Genomic DNA, 17,261 nt, shown 5'->3' on the forward strand with positions numbered 1-17,261 from the left:
CCCAAGGCCAGACACAAGAGCTGCCCTGTGCCCTGTTTTTTTTAAGTTCCTATCAGTTGGATATGAAACGAGATTGACAAATTGCGGTACTTGTTGAATCTTAGTAATGGGTACTTGCAAGTTTGTTAGACTTTTCTTTTGAATTTGTTGTATGTTTGAAATCTTCCATAATAAAACTAGGTTAAATTATCCTATCCCCCCCCAAAGGGCTGCAATTCAATGGTTGTCAAGCTCTTAAAAAAATAAACAAACTGACTCCTTTTATTTTTCAAATAAAATCTTAGGTGGAACCCTAATGTAAAACAAATCAAAGGTGAGGTGCTCTGGCTGAAGCTAGGGTGTGGGGTGACTAGAGTCCTGCCTCTGGCCTTCCATCCACACCAGCAGTGAGAGCCCTTGAGCCACTTCTGTAATATATGCTTACTTGCTACTCAAAGTGTGGGTCAGGGCCCAGCAGCACGAGCATCACCTGGAAGCTTGTGACTCTGAGGCCTCCACCCCAGACCAACTGAATCAGGACTTGCACTTTCACAATGTGCCCAGTGATTCCAGTGCTCATTAGAGTTTGAGAAGCACAACTCCGTGGTAGCTTGAGGCTGGAGAGGCTAAGTGAGCTATATTTTACAAATGAACTAAGGAAGGCTCACAACCATGTGCACAAAGCCACACAGCTAGTGGGTGGGAGAGCCAAGGTTAGCAGCCAGGTTGCCTGACTTTCAGCTCAGCCATTTCTGCACTATTCTTGTCGATTGCACCCTATGGCAGATTCCCCTCCGGTCCCAGGGGACAAGTTCATGCTTTGTTTCTGGGACCAAGCCCCTGTCTCATGTCCTTGCATCTAAATCCATGGCTTGCTTCCTTACCTAACATCAAGGTGCTCCAGAACTGGGGTCAAGGGGCTTCCCTGGTGGCACAGTGGATAAGAATCTGCCTGCCAATTCAGGGGACACGGGTTTGATACCTGGTCCAGGAAGATCCCACATGCCGCAGAGCAACTAAGCCCGCAAGCCACAACTACTGAAGCCCGCGTGCCTAGAGCCTGTGCTCCACAACAGAAGAAGCCACTGCAATGAGAAGCCCGCGCACCGCAATGAAGGGTAGCCCCCGCTCGCCTCAACTAGAGAAAAGCCCATGCGCAGCAACGAAGACCCAACACAGCCAAAAATAAATAAATAAATAGATAGATAAAAGAACTGGGGTCAAACCTGGTCCCCACTATTCCTCTCTCCTGACACATTCCTCACCCTGGTCCTTGCTAGAAACTGCCTTGGGAGTCTGACAGTCCGATAGGAAAAGGTCTAGGAGGGTAGGCATTTGGCACTGTGATGTCCCTAAGCTGGTGGGAATTCAAGGCTAGGATTCCAGTTTCTGGCAAGGACTGGCATGAACAATATGGGGACCGCTGTCCACTTCTTTGGACATGTGATCACCAATTGCTTCTGCTTCTGCTGTCAGGCAGGGCAGCTGCCACATACAATAAACATTTCAGCCTTGTTCCTTCTAAAGACCATTTTAAAATATAACAGATGCACCGAAATACTCTTTTTAAAAATTATACCTAATAAAATAATTTTATTTTTAATTTTTTAAATTTAAGTATTGTTGATTTACAGTATTAGTTTCAGATGTACAACATAGTGATTCAATATTTTTATAGATTATACTCCATCTAGCATTATTATAAAATATTGGCTATATTTCTTGTGCTGTATAATATATCCTTGCTGCTTATTTATTTTATACATAGTAGTTTGTACCTCTTAATCCCCTACCCCTATCTTGCCTCTTCCCCACCCCTCCCCACTGGTAACCACTAGTTTGTTCTCTATATCTGGATACACCAGAACATTCTTAAATAGAAAGCCTTAGTTTCTTTTTTTTTTTTTTTCACGGCTTGCGCGATCTTCGTTCCCTGACCAGGGATTGAACCCGGGGCCATGGTAGTGAAAACATGGAGTCCTAACCGCTGGACCACCAGGGAAGTCCCAAGCCTTAATTTCTTAATTCCTGATCCCAAAACCACTCTCACTCAGGCTGGGAATGCTTGATGTAGCCCTTGTCCTCAGCCACCCTGGCCTGGGTGAAACAAGGAGTAGGGTTTCATGGTGCTTGTGGTGTGTCCTGGCCCAGGACTGCAGGAATGGATTCCTCTGCAGAGCCTTGGCACCTTGTGACCAGCAGTAAGTAGGCTGGCACTATTTATTTAATTGGACTCTGCATACAATCTGAAATGCAACAATCTACCAGCAGATGGCGATGAGGAGGGAAGGAAACAAATCCCAGGACTTCTTCCTTCCTCCTGGGCTTTATTCAATGAAAACTAAACATCTGAGTAATGATGGCTTTGCCCACCGAGTAGAAGGAAAGGCTGGAAGGGCAGGGGAGCCTTCTGCCTAGTACTAAGGTATATTTTTCTCAGCATGAATAGGATGTGGGTATGGATCAGGGGAGAAGCACCCTACATTTTGAAATGACTTAGAGCTTTTCTGGACATGACTTGCTGAAGATGAAAGATTTACTGATATGTTAAAGAACTGCTGTGAACATTTCCAAAGCTCAAGTCCATGCACGTGTCCGGTTGTGGGAGTAAGAAAAAAGGCTGGAAAACTGGAATGTTCATGGGTGCTTTTTCTATACCTTTCCTGGCCAGCCTGATGCTGTCTCATGTACAGTACCCATGAATGTAAAATGCATGACTTGGACTTCCCTGGTGGCGCAGCGGTTAAGAATCCACCTGCCAATGCACGGTACACGGGTTCGAACCCTGGTCTGGGAAGATCCCACATCCTGTGGAGCAACTAAGTCCGTGCACCACAACTACTGAGCCTGTGCTCTAGAGCCCGTGAGCCACAACTACTGAGCCCACGAGCCACAACTACTGAAGCCTGCACGCCTAGAGCCCATGCTCCACAACAAGAGAAGCCACCGCAATGAGAAGCCCGCGCACAGCAACGAAGACCCAATGCAGCCAAAAACAATAAATAAAAATAAAAAAAGTAAATTAAAAAAATAAAATATTAAAAATAAATTCTTTCCTCACCACCTGGCCACTTTCCAACAACTACCAGGAATGAAAGACTTCTGGTTTCTGTGGATCCTAGAAGATATTTGTGAAAACTAACTCCATTAGTGCAAGCCCCTTAATTGTCCTTGAGGAAGGGTGTCCACTCTGAACTGGGGCCTTGGCAGGGAAACGGGCAGGCCAAGGAGAAGTAGGGCAAGAGTCAGGAGTCTGGGAACAGGTTAGCTGGGTCCTCTGCTCTGGGTTGAAACCAGACTGCTATTTTCATCTGAGGCTCAGGGTCCTCTTCCAAGATCCCTGGTTGTTAATAGAATTCCTTTCTTTGTGATTTTATGACTTTCTTGCTGGCTGTCAGTCAGCTGGGGGTCGCTCTCAGGTTCTAGAGGCTTGCCACAGTTCCTTGCCAAGTGGCCTCCGTACTTTTTTTTTTTTTTTTTTTTTTTTTTGTGGTACGCGGGCCTCTCACTGTTGTGGCCTCTCCCGTTTCGGAGCACAGGCTCCGGACGCGCAGGCTCAGCGGCCATGGCTCACGGGCCCAGCCGCTCCGCGGCATGTGGGATCTTCCCAGACCTGGGCACGAACTCGTGTCCCCTGCATCAGCAGGCGGACTCTCAACCACTGAGCCACCAGGGAAGCCCTCCATACTTTTGTAAAAAGAGAGAAGTTAAAAAGGCCTGGATAGTGATGGGAAGTCCGGAAAGGCAGGGTGAGGACGTCCATAAACCTGCTCCTCCATAAAAGCAAAGAAACGCTGGCAGAACTTGTCAGTATCCACTTGTTCAGAACTCTGGAAATTAACCAAAGGCTTGCAACACTCTGAGATGCTTCTATTCAAGCAAAACTGCTGAATCTCATAAGAACAGTGAGAACAACAGGCTTTATGGCTTTTTAACTTGGACTACTCCCATCCCCTTCTCCCCAGCTCCACGGGACCCTTAAAATCCAGCAGCCTCAACCATCAACCTGAAAAATGAACCAAAAAAAGCCCAAATGGAAACAGCCCAAATGTCCTTCCATTAATAGTGATTATCTATGACTGGGGAGTGAGATTTGAGAGACTTTTGCTTTTTTACTTTATAGCACTTCTATACAATTAAATTGTTACAAGAGTGCTACTTTAAAAATAAACAACAGTAATAAAGATAAAACAGAGGAAGAGAGGGTTCCTAAAAATGCTGTAATGATCGAGGAATGGTAGATGGAAATTGTACAGAACTCTTCATGGCTCTTTCTAAATTAAAACCTATATAAAACATTGACGTTCTTTTTATTTGATGTGCCGTCTTTAACATTTCATTTTAGTGAAAGCCAAAAAAAAGTTTCTAAGAGCTTTTATAGACACAGATTTGACTTTCGGTTCCTGATTCTACTTTCCCTGTAAGGTTCTAAGTTCATCAACTGTAAATTCTCTTACCATGATGGTTTTCAGGGACGTAACCATAGCAAGTGGGGAGAGACTATGGTACAGGACTTTATCTGGCAAGCTTACTTTACTACTCTGCAAAAATAACTATGTGTTAACTCGGCTATAATCTTAAAAGCTAACCCAAAGCAATTATAAGCAGCTTTTTGTTCCCAATGTTAAAGCCCCTCCTGGAGACTGAAACTATTTTTGACAGTCAGTGCAGGATAATGTATCCCGCGCCCAAGAGGTACATTAATTAGCAGGAAGACTTCGGGTAGCCACCTACTGTGATAACATCCCTACAGTTCTCTAGGAGGCCATCCGTGTGAATAAGCCTAGGAAAAAAACCTGCCACGAAAAATGTCCCCCACCTTCCACTCCAGACACAACAATTATCCATGTTTTGTTTGAGACAAGGAAGTAACCTGCAGGGTTCAAATTCTCCCCATGATTATTAGAAAGTATCTCTGCTGAAAACTAGGATGTAACCACTGTGATCGAATCTCTTACCATTACCCATTGACCTTGGATGGGATTCAGATGGTCTTTGATGGCCCTGAAATTGTAGGTATAATTTTGTGCTAATGTGAATTTGAGAGAGTGTCTGTTGCTTTCATCAGTTTCCTAAGGTGGCCTGTGGCCAAAAGAAATATAAGATCCACTGATCTAAGGGTTTCCTGGATTGAGACTAGAAGTAACAGACTGATGAAAGGCATTCCTTCCCCCCACTTCCCTCCCCCCCGCCCCCTCCCCTGCCGATTCTTCAAAGACAGCTCTGAGTCTGGGGTTATCCCTGTACCTGCAGTTTCCTTGACACTATATCCGGGCAGAGGATGGAAGCCCTGAGGGGAGGGCTGGAGGAGGGAAAACATAACAATGACAGAATGGTATTTGCAAGCTCCTGAACTGAAAGGGTCTTCTGGGAGAAAAATCTGTCCCAGCTTTGAGAGTAGCCCCAGTCTTAGCCAAGCTGTGGAGCCTAGAGGAGAGGGAAGCTGGATGTTTCCGGATGTGAGGACCAGGCAATGAGTAATGACTGCCATGTTAAGAACCACCATAGTCCCAGTTTCTAGTGGCATCACAAGTCCAGAAATCTCAGTCCTTGGCTAACTGTGTGCACTTGGGCAAGACCCTTAAATTTGGAGATCGTATTTTCTTCTCTGCAGACTGTGAATTTTGGACTAATGACACAAGCATGTATCGTTTTGAGTTTAAAATTTTGTTTATGTTTCCAAAACTTGGAAAAGCCTGACTTAGAAGCTAATTTGAACCAAATAAGATGTGACTAAGGTGATCACCTATATAGGGTACCTACCTGGGACCCTGAGATGCCTCACACCACACTAGAGTAGATTTTGATGTCTCAATTGCTATCTTAGAGTGTTCGGCTTTGAATGAGATGCCAGGAGGAAAAGGCAGGAGGTGGAATGATGCTCTGAGCTGCAGCCAGAAAATCGCTGTCCGAAGAGAACTACGTGCATGAATCCCTCTGGTGGCAGCAGAATTGATCCGAGGGAAACGACGAGAAGATTCTCTTTGGGTGTGCAGCTTTATCACGTGGATCACAAATAAACTTGGAGGGATGATTCTTAGTCAATCTATGTAGAGGATAACCACAGAGGCTTGCCTATTCCCTCAGAGCTCAAGGCTATATTTGCGGAGCATTAAATTTCAGAAGTAGTTGATGAAACATATAGGAACACTCTCCTATGTTACTGGTAGGAATGTCAATTGCTCTAACTGTTTTTGGAAGCAGTTTTCAAACATTTAGTAAGAGCCATGAAACTATTTGTACCTTCTGAAATTCCAATTTCGGACACTATCCTTAGGAAATGATCCAAATGATTGGAAATTCGTCGTGCGCAGATTGTCAGCAAGGCGCCATTGATCCTACTAGAATATGGGAAAATGATGCATAAAGTCTGTAAAACAACTGATGTTCACTGTCGTCTAACCTCTCCCCCCTTCCCCAGCCCCCAGCAGCTGCCTAGCACCCACATGCACACTCTTCTTTCCACTCATTTACTTGCAAAAATGCTCCTTATCATAATGTCACTATGTCACATGCGTTATGCCAAAGGCACTCACCCCCCTCTCAAAGGAGACAGCCCAAAGTCTCATCCTTGTTTTACATCGAGCTTCAAGTGCAGTACCTCGGGGTGATTATCCTCCTTCTTGATCCTTTCTGGATGCGGCACCTCATAATTCAAAGACCTACAGTTAAAGGATAACATTAACCGTCCCTAACAGTCACAATACAAGATGAGAATAAGATAACAGAATACCTGCAATACAATATCCATTTAGAAAGGGGGAGGGGAGAAATCATCCTCGGTGGTCCCCAAATGCTCACATATCTCACGTTCTGCTGGACAAGAGAAGCAGGGCCTCCCCACTCTGGCAAAGGCGTGAGTTTCTTAGGCGACCTTTCTGCTGCTCCTGGTTTCTGCTCTCTGGGAAGATCAACCTTGTCCATCTTTTGTCGTGGCCACATCTGAGGAAGGCACGGGGAAGCAGTCCCCTTCTGGGATGCAGCACCCACTTCCAGGTGGTAAGCTATGTGCGTGGTGGGGTAAGCACTCACACGTCCTTGATGGTGAAGCTAGAGGTTTCTCCAGCAAGATGACCCCTTTATCAACTGAGGAGGTTAGGCATCTCTTTGCTTCTGATCAATTCTATAGACTGATGACAAAAGCAGACAGTTACCAAGCACTAGATTCCAGACTGGGTGGTTTTGTCTCTTAGCATCAATCTGTGTTGGCTAAGCCCATTCCCTTGTCTCTGAGTTTAATGACCTCCTTGGTTTCTGCTTTAGGACAGTTCACAACAATACCCTGGGATGGAGAGGCCCCGTGAGGATAATTGGTATCTTTCCCAGGCCTAAGGTGTTTGGGAAAGACTGAGACGACCAGGCTCTGGCTCCCCCGAGGTCTCTGCCTTCACTGGTCCTACTTCACCTTGGGGCAAATAATTGGGCTTTGTTCACCTTGTACAATAGTCATCACTCAGCCATCTTGGAGTGTAGGCTACAGGGCTTCTATTAGGAGAGCTGTGTTTTCTTCCCTCTCTGCTTTCAGATGGATCAGTTTCACCACCCAAAATTTGTCTCTTGCTTGTAGAACCTTTCTGAATGCCACAAGGAGCAACTAAATCAACACCAGTATCTCGATCCTCTACAAAATCCCATAAGGCCCTAGCCTTACTAGGCACACAATTTACAAAAAATGACCACTTTGAGGCCATATAACTGGTCTGCCCATTTCCCGACTCAAGATAGAGGGCTTTTCACTGCCATTCACCCAACCTTGCCTTAGACAATTCCACATTATTTGGCTTGTTTCTTTTCCAGGCCCTACTTCTAGGGACCAATTTCTGCATAGGAACACTTTAGTTGCCTGTGACAGCAAAACCTAATTGCTGTGTTCTTGTGATAAATTCAGCTGAATGGGTGTCAAGTAATGCTGGCTTGTGAGATGGGGATGGAGGAGTGAAAATTTTCCATACTTCATTTTTAGTCTTTCTGATGCCTATCAGTGCTTCTTATGCCCCAATGTTTGGGTAACTTGAAAGTGTCATGCCCTTCAGGCAATGGTCACCAGGAGCACACCTGCAGTCAGATGAGTTGGGTTTATTACTCACTTTGCAGTGAGGAAGAATGAACACCATGGAGAAACAACGAGGTCTTTCAGTAAAAGAAGTGTGATGGAGTTCTTCCAAGTATGTAGGACTGAAGGGTAAAGGGGGCCAGAAAGTGATATTAGCAAGAAAGTAATTGAAGGGTTGGACCTTGCAGTTCAGGCTAAATAAGAAGTCATGTGTGAAGGATAATTTTGAGGGCGGGGGAGAGGAGGACAGCAATCAACAATATCCAGTACTAGGGAGATGACCAGAAAGAAAAAGACCATTTTGTCAAGACCGTATCAATTGAATGATGGGGGTAGAAGCCAGATTGCAGTAGTTGAGGAGTACATAGGAGAGTAAGATGTGAAGGCAGAAAATATAGACAATTCTTTGGAGAAGCATGACCTTGAAGGAAGAAGAAAGGGCAATAGCTAAAGATGGACAGAGTCGACGGTGCTGATTATGTTGGTGTTATTTTAATGGGAAAGACTTGAATTTGTTTAAATGTTGATGAGAAACATTAAAGGGTAGAGAAGGGGTTGAAAATAGAGAGTACAAGGGAGGAATGGAGGAAAGGGGTCAGGAGAGGATTCCTTCAAATGTTTGAGGGGCTACCATTTCCCTCACACTATATAGGTCCTGAAAATGCAGTAGTAATCAAAACCCAAAGCCCAGGTGGAGAGACTGGGCTCAGAAGGAGTGACCCCTTTTCCTCTGTGACAAAAAGAGAGGAGGCAAGGCTGGCTGCTGAAATGAGTGGGTTTTAGTGGCTTGAAGGTAGAAAGCTGAGGGGCTTCCTGCTTTAAAACATCCATTTTCCCTGAAGAGTAAGAAGCATCTTTTACTGAGGGTTAAAAGTGGGACATGGAAAAATGTGATGGTTAATTTGATGTGTCAACTTGGGTGGGCCACACTACGGTGATATTTGGTCAAACACTAGTCTAGATGTTGCTGGGAAGTTATTTTTCAGATGAGATTAACTTTTAAGTTAGTACACTTTGAGTAAAGTGAGTTACCCTCCATAAAATGGGTGGGCCTCATCAGTTGAAGACCTTAAGAGCAAAAGACTGAGATCCTCTGAGGAAGAAGGAATTCTGTCAACTCAAAGGAACTGAGACTGGGGACTCAAGCTGCAACATCAACTCTTCCCTGGGTCCCCAGCTTGCTGGCCTGCCCTGCAGATTTCAGACTCGCCAGCCCTCACAATCGTGTGAACTAATTCCTCAGAATCCTGATAGATAGGTAGACATATGTTTACATAGAGATATATCCTATTGGTTTTGTTCTCTGGAGAAGCCTGACTAATACAGAGAGAGACTGAGACTGCTGGCTTGGGATACAGAGAAGACTGCTAGATGGCATCCAGGACTGAGTTCGGGGTGGTGACCAGGAATTTGTAGTGGCCAGCACCCATCCACATGGTGGCAGGGTTTCCTCTTGCAGCACTCAGCAGCCCTCCAGTAAGAAAGCAGAAGGAAGGCAGGTGCAGTTGGATTGATCCAGGCTTGGAGTTCTTCTGGGGAAGTGGAATGAAAATATAAGAGGATATGGAGTCATTGAATTATGTACCACAGTCTGTTCTGGATCGGGAAGGAATTGAAGACAGAGGTTAATTGACTACGAGAACATGGAAGCGTCAGAGGACTGAAATCTGCTGAGATTAAAAACCAAACCAAAACAACAACAACAAACACGTATGTTATGTGTTGAATTGTGTCCACTCCAAAAAAGATACGCTAGGGGCTTCTCTGGTGGCGCAATGGTTAAAAATCCACCTGCCAATGCAGGGGACACGGGTTCAAGCCCTGGCCTGGGAAGATCCCGTATGCCACGGAGCAATGAAGCCCTTGCACCACAACTACTGAGCCTGCACTCTAGAGCTCGCGTGCCACAACTACTGAACCCACATGCCACAACTACTGAAGCCCGCGCCTAGAGCCCATGCTCCGCGACAAGAGAAGCCACTGTGATGAGAAGCCTGCACACCACAACGAAGAGTAGCCTCTGCTCACCGCAAGCAGAGAAAGCCCGTGCGCAGCAATGAAGACCCAACGCAGCCAAAAATTTAAAAATTAATTAATTATTTTTTAAATATGCTGAAGTCCTAACCTCCAGTGCCTCAGAGTGTGACCTTATTTGGAACTAGGATCTTTATAGAGGTAATCCAGTTAAAATGAGGTCATTGGTATGGGCTCTAATCCAATAGGACTTTATACGTCCTTATAAAATGGGGAAGTTTGGACACAGAGACAGACACGTATAGAAGAAAGACAAAATGTAGACACAGGAAGAACATCATGTGAAGAAAGAGGATTGGAGTGATGAATCTACAATCCAAGGAATTGCCAAAGATTGCTGGCAAGCCACCAGAAGGTAGTAAGAGGGAAGGAAGGAATCCCTTAGAGGTGTCAGAAGGAGCACGACCCTGCCAACACTTGAACTTCAGACTTCTAGCTTCCGGAAGTGTGAGACAATAAATTTCTGTTATTTTAAGCCATCCAGTTTGTGGTACTTGTTATAGGAGCCCTAGCAAGCTAATACTAGCTATATGGAGAGTAAGGGAGTCAAAGAGCCGGAAGGATCAGAGTTGAGTAGAGAGTAGACGCTAATTGAGTTCAGACCCCTGAAGCAGTTAGGACGTTTTGAGGGGATGTACAGAATAATCAGTTGCCCCAGAGTTTCTGAAAAACCCAGATTTATAGAGGGTGATACCAGGTAACTAGGGGGCTTCACTGGAGCCACTGGACTCTTTCTTATCTCAGCCCAAATCTTGCTGGTGGTCCTAGGTCACCCCAGAGAAAGCCAGGGGTTCAGAATGTAGCCTCCCCAAGGTAACCATTTGGGGATCAAATGATCACTCTCTTGCTTTCACCAAACATTGCTACAAGGGCATTTTGTGTGAAACTGTAATGGCAAACAGACTTTCGGTTCACCAGAGGGTGACTTCCTTTGGCCGTCACTAGGCAACAAATCAAGATGGATCCATCTGTAGCCAATTACATGCTCTCCAAAAAAGACACTTTCTTTAGGAAGCAAACCTACAAGTCCTGTACAATACCATACCCACAGCAGAAATCCTTTACTTTGCTAAAAGCACTTTCACCTTTTGGAGTTTCTTCAAAATGAAGACGAAAACTTCACGCCGTACACTGGCTTATATGTGTAGTTAAGACACTCGTTATTGTATGAGGAGTGTCTGGTTTTGTTTTATAAAGCGAGGGTGGCAGGTGACCCATTTCATTGACCTACTTTCAGTCTAAATCGAAAGTGTCAACTAACACCCATCTCATGTCAGTTGCAGAGATCTATCTTTCAAAATTGAAGTACTAAAGAAAAATATTACTTCAGGTTTCCTCATAATCAACAACAAATGTCTACTGGACATCGACTCCAAAGATGAATGGCACACAGTTCCTGCCCTCAGTGATATGTGCTACGACCTAGTTGGGGAGACAGTATATGTAAATAGAAAGATAATAATCAAAAGTAGCATAGAGATGATCTCATTTAATCCTCAGAAGAATCTTGTGAGGGAGGTACGATTATTGTGGCCATTTTACAGATGAGGAAATCAAGGCACACAGAGGTTAAATAAATTGCCTAAGAAAACATAACTATCACGTAGTACCTCCAGTGTTTGAGTCCAGGTAGTCTGGTTTCAGAGTCCACACTCTTAGAACCACATGACAGTAAAAATGAATGACTCTTTTAATGGCAGCCTCTTAGGTATTCTAAGTCTTGGACTAGGACAAGAAGATGGATTATTAAGAGAGAAAAGCCTTTTGAACAAAATTTCATATTCAGGTTCACAGGAGCTTTAAAATATGCATAGCTTTTTCAAAGTACACTAAGTTGTTATAAATAGAAAGTCAGCCAGTACTAATCAATTATAGAAATCATAGGTGAGTGCGATGAAGGCTCTGGCTTCTTGCCTTAATCATGTCCATCACTGTCCTCTAACTCCACTGTGATGGTTGGCCATCTGGCCACTTGAGAAAATACTACCACCAATAAGGAACATGCAACCTTCCATTTGCATTTAAAGAACAATAGCTATTATGACTATGTACAATAGCCAAGACATGGAAGTAAGCCAAATGTCCATTGACAGATGAATGGATAAAGAATATGTGGAATATATATATATATATATATATATATATATATATATATATATAATGCACACACACACACACACAGTGGAATATTACTCAGCCATAAAGAGAATGAAATAATGCCATTTGCAGCAACATGGATGGACCTAGAGATTATCATACTAAGTGAAGTAAGCCAGACAGAGAAAGACAAATATGTTATATCACTTATACGTGGAATCTAAAACAATCATACAAATGGACCTATTTACAAAACGGAAATAGACTGACAGATATAGAAAACAAACTTATGATTACCAAAGGGGAAAGAGGGAGGGGTAAACTGGGAATTTGGGTTTAACAGATACACACTATTATATATAAAATAGATAAACAAGGACCAGCTGTATAGCACAGGGAACTATATTCAATATCTTGTAATAAACTATAATGGAAAAGAATCTGAAAAAGAATATATATATATATCTGAATCACTTTGCTGCACACCTGAAACTAATACAACATTGTAAATTAACTATACTTCAAAAACAAAACAATGGCTCATGCATTGAGCACCATCATGTATCAGCCTGTTTGTATATATTATTTCAATCTTCATGAGAAACCTATGGAATTAGTATTATCATTACCCTACTTGATGTCTGAGGAAACTGAGGCACAGAGAGGTTAAAGTACACACAGCTAGTGAGTGGTGGCTGGGACTTGAACCAGGTCTGACTATGGTCTGTTCTCTTAAACACTGCACCCTAATCAATTCCATACAATATTGAACGAGAAAATTATGTCTACGCGGCAATTGACTGTGCTGTTTTATATTCCTATCAATGTTTATATGTCCATTCTGCATGCCTCTTTTTAGCTTATTTTGAATATCATTGCTCTAGGACTTACGGTCATTAATTTTTGTGGAGAAACCAGAACTCCCCTATTTCTATAATGTATGGCAAACTTCTCTAATTTGGGCTAACTCATTCAATTCATCCACTCTTTCTATTTAGGGGTGTGCAGGTGCATGTGCACCAATGTGTGTGTGTGTGTGCGTGCGTGTGTGTGTGAAGCAACAAGTTAGCTCAGCATATCTATCAAATGAAGGACCGTACCTACAACAGCCTTGCATTTCTAGATGCTATTGCTGTGAGAGAGCTACTACTGCTACTACTGCTGCTACTACTGCTACACACACACACAGACACACACACGATGTGCCTCAAGTTAGCAAAGTCATCCCCACCTTAAGGTCAGTTGGGGAAGTGGCCTTGGGAGCCCCCCATGCTGGGACTCATGTACAGGGAGTGCTGGGAGAAAATAATAAGTGTCTGACATAGAAAAATCAAACTTACCTGAGGCTCCCTAAGTGAGGTTGTAAAGTGCTCAGAGACCAGCTTCTCTGGCAGCCGCTCTTCAGCACCCACTGTCAGTCGTCGTGCTCTGTGACTCCTTTTCCCTTTAAAACAATCTTGGCATGCATTTGAACTTGACTTTTTCCGGATTTGAAAAACAGACTGCAATGATCAGAGATGGCATTGTGAGGTGATTTTCTGAGGCTTCTGGTGATGGGGACTTAAAATGTTCTGTCACCATCTATTCTTCTCCAGTCCCACCACCTCCACCACAGCCTGGGCTCCCATTTTCTCCTGCCTGCTGGATCACTGGGTGGTCTGAATAACCACAATGACTCCCCGCTTCAATCCATCCCACATACCAGGTACCCGAGTAATAATCCTTACACATCCACACGTGACACTTACTCCTCTGAGCTACGCTTTTCAATGGCTCCCCTGATTTCCAATAGCAGAAAGTCTAAACTTACCTGTTAGTGGGAACTCTGCTCAATGTTATGTGGCAGCCTGGATGGGAGGGGAGTCTAGGGCAGAATGGATACATGTATATGTATGGCTGAGTCACTTTGCTGTGCGCCTGAAACTATCACGTCATTGTTAATCAGCTATACTCCAATATATAAATATATATATATATATTTGCTTTGAAAAAAAAAAAACTTACCTGTTAGCCTATCCAGACCTTCCCCCATCAGGCCTCATCTCGGCCTCCACCTACTCTCACTTCCCAGACTCCTAACACGCCTCTTCTACTCTGATCAGGTCTGTCCCATCAGTGTCCCATGAACCCGGCAAGCACATTCATTCACAGGTTGTCATATCACAATGAGATGCTGTATTTGTTTCATTCAAAAACATATTGGAGGCCCGCTCCGTGCCAGAATCTCAATCAGCTTCTAGATCACAAAGTTGAGCAAGATGGTCCCTAGCCATCTGGTGGAGGTGACAGACAGCTAACCAGGCAATCAGATGGCAGCGTGATGGGCGGTGTGATGAGGGAGGTCCAGGGAGCTGTGGGAGCCCAGAGGAGAGGCCCCTAACCCAGGCTTGGGAGAGCAGGGAAGGACCCAAGTTCCGGAGGCATGAAGGATGAGTGAGAGCTCACCAGGCAAGGAGCTGGAAAGGGGAAAAGGCATCCCCAGAAGAAAGAGTAGCATTGACGAAGGCCTGGAGAGAGATCCTGACCTGTTCCCAGAACTGCCAGTAAGTAGTTCAGCCTGGCTGCAGGGTTGAGAGTGAGGGCGAGGAGAAAGGGTTATGAAAGCACACAGGAGGAAGCATTCAGTCCTGTCCACTGGGTAGCCAGGGGGATGGGGGCTAGGCAATCAAAGAAGACGCCAGAGGCAGTGAGTTTGAATATGTTTCAGACATCTTTGCACTGTGCGTGCACCTAGCCCTCTCCTGGGCACACAGGAATCACTTAGGAATTAATTCTTAGTTGGACATCAGCCTCTTCAGCCGATAGGCCATATAACGTTCATTTTGGCCAAGGGATGCTGTATTAGTTATGCCTTGGTAACGAACAACGCTAAAATCTCAGTGGCTGACGTCGATAAAATTTAATTTCTTGCCCTCACAAAGTCCATTGCCAGTCCAGGTGACACTCTGGAGCAGCCTTCCCCCATGTGGTGACTCAGTGATACCTGCTGCTCTGATTTTGTGACACCTGTGTCTCTACCTACGCTTCCACGATCACTGTGGGAGGCAGAAGAGAAAGTGGAAGGGCTCACACCGAAAATTGAAATATGTCACTTCGTCTCACAAGTCATTGGCCAGAGTGAGTGACATGGTCCCTCCCAACAGCAAAAGGGCATGGAGAAGTGGAACCTTCCAGAGTGCTCAGAAGAAGAGAACCAGCTCAACTAACACCGGCTAGGTGAGGGCGAGACTTCTCCTAAGCATATTACTTAGGATTATTGTGTGCTAAGTGGGTCTGTTGGCTTATTGTTTTCAGAGAGCCAAGTACCCAAATGTTTGGGCTTAGACGGTTTTGTTACAGTTGTTACTTTTCCTAGCTGGAATCTATGCCATCATCTGCTCTTGGGTTTGAGCCAACAATGCTAGGCCATTTGGCAAAGTGATACATTACTTGAGCCGCAGTATTAGTGAAGTTGTTGTCACCATTTGGAAAATGCAATTTGTCCATGGTGTGAATGAAGCAAGACAAAGGGGTAAGCTGCAGACCCAGGACAGATGCTCTGCACTCGCTAGGTATTTATTGCCTGATGAAGATCTTCTTCATCTATGGCTTTTGACGGGCAATTCGGCTATTTCCTTGGATCAGGCTAGTGTGTAACCTATGTTACACTCTTATCCATTTTTATCTATATTTCCTATATACAAACTCTATGAGGTAATATGTACAAGGCATATGTCTGGTGTGTGCTCCCAGAGTGGGTACCTAACATGGCAGCTCCTGGAAAATGGCCCTCAGAACTTTCTGAAGACATTTGCAACTTATATGGAAGAATGATAGAGACCAGTTAACACTAGCTTCCTAATTCACTCTAAATATGGGTGCTTACCATATATGCATTGATTGTTGGAACAATAAGATATCATTTTTTGTCCATCATAGTAGGAAAGGTTTAAAAGTTTGATAATATTAAAGAGGATGTGGAAAAGCTAGCACACTCTTGCTGAAAGTGAAAATTGGTATAACATTTTCAAAGGGCAACTTGATAGTATCTATTAAAAGGTAAATTTCAGACCCAGTGATCCACCATTTCAAGTGCTAGAAATTTATCCTATAGAGACGTCGCCACAAATGTGCAAAGATTTATGTACAAGGATGTTTATGGCAGTATTGTTCATAAGAGAAAAACAACCCAAATGTCTATTAATAAAGGAACTGAGAAAATATACAACAGTGCATTAAAAGAAACACCTAGATAGATCTAGTGTACTAATATGGAAAAATGTTCATGTTGTACAGATCAGTGAAGAAAGAAAGTTTAAAAATAGTATGGGACTTCCCTGGTGGCGCAGCGGTTTAGAATCTGCCTACCAGTGCTGGGGACATGGGATCAAGCCTTGGTCCAGGAATATCCCACATGCCGCGGAGCAGCTAAGCCCATGCGCCACAACTACTGAGCCTGAGCTCTAGAGCCGCGAGCCACAACTACTGAGCCGGCATGCTGCAACTACTGAAGCCCATGCGCTCTAGGGCCTGCATGCCATGACTACTGAGCCCGTGCGCCTAGAGCCCGTGCTCTGCAACAAGAGAAGGCACCGCAATGAGAAGCCCGGACACTGAAACGAAGAGTAGCCCCCGCTCACCGCAACTAGAGAAAGCCCGCACGCAGCAACGAAGACCCAATGTGGCCAAAAATAAATAAATAAATAAACAAATAATAAATAAAATTTTAAAAATAGTATGAATAGGTTGTTTAAAAAATTGTTTTGTCTTAAAAAATGCTATTATACATACAAGAAAAATGTTTGGAAGAATAGATACCAACTCAACAGTCGTAATCTTTGTAGTGCTGGGACTATGGGATACTTTCGCTTTCTAGAATACTTGTATGGCTCTGTAATGATTTTGGAATCAGGAAATGACATTATTTTTTTTCTAATTTAAAAGACAATGTAAAAACTTCCTCTGAGAAGACATATAATAGCATTCTTTGAATAAAACCTAACTTCTGAGAAAATCCTGGTTTACTCTAGATCAGGGAGTAGATTTGACAGCACTTAACTTGACCAGTCATGTGTAACAGAGTAGAGTTTAGCAAAAGGCTCTGAGCAATTAAAGCTGC

Source organism: Stenella coeruleoalba, assembly GCF_951394435.1.
Source record: "Stenella coeruleoalba genome assembly, chromosome: X".
Lineage (NCBI taxonomy): Eukaryota > Metazoa > Chordata > Mammalia > Artiodactyla > Delphinidae > Stenella > Stenella coeruleoalba.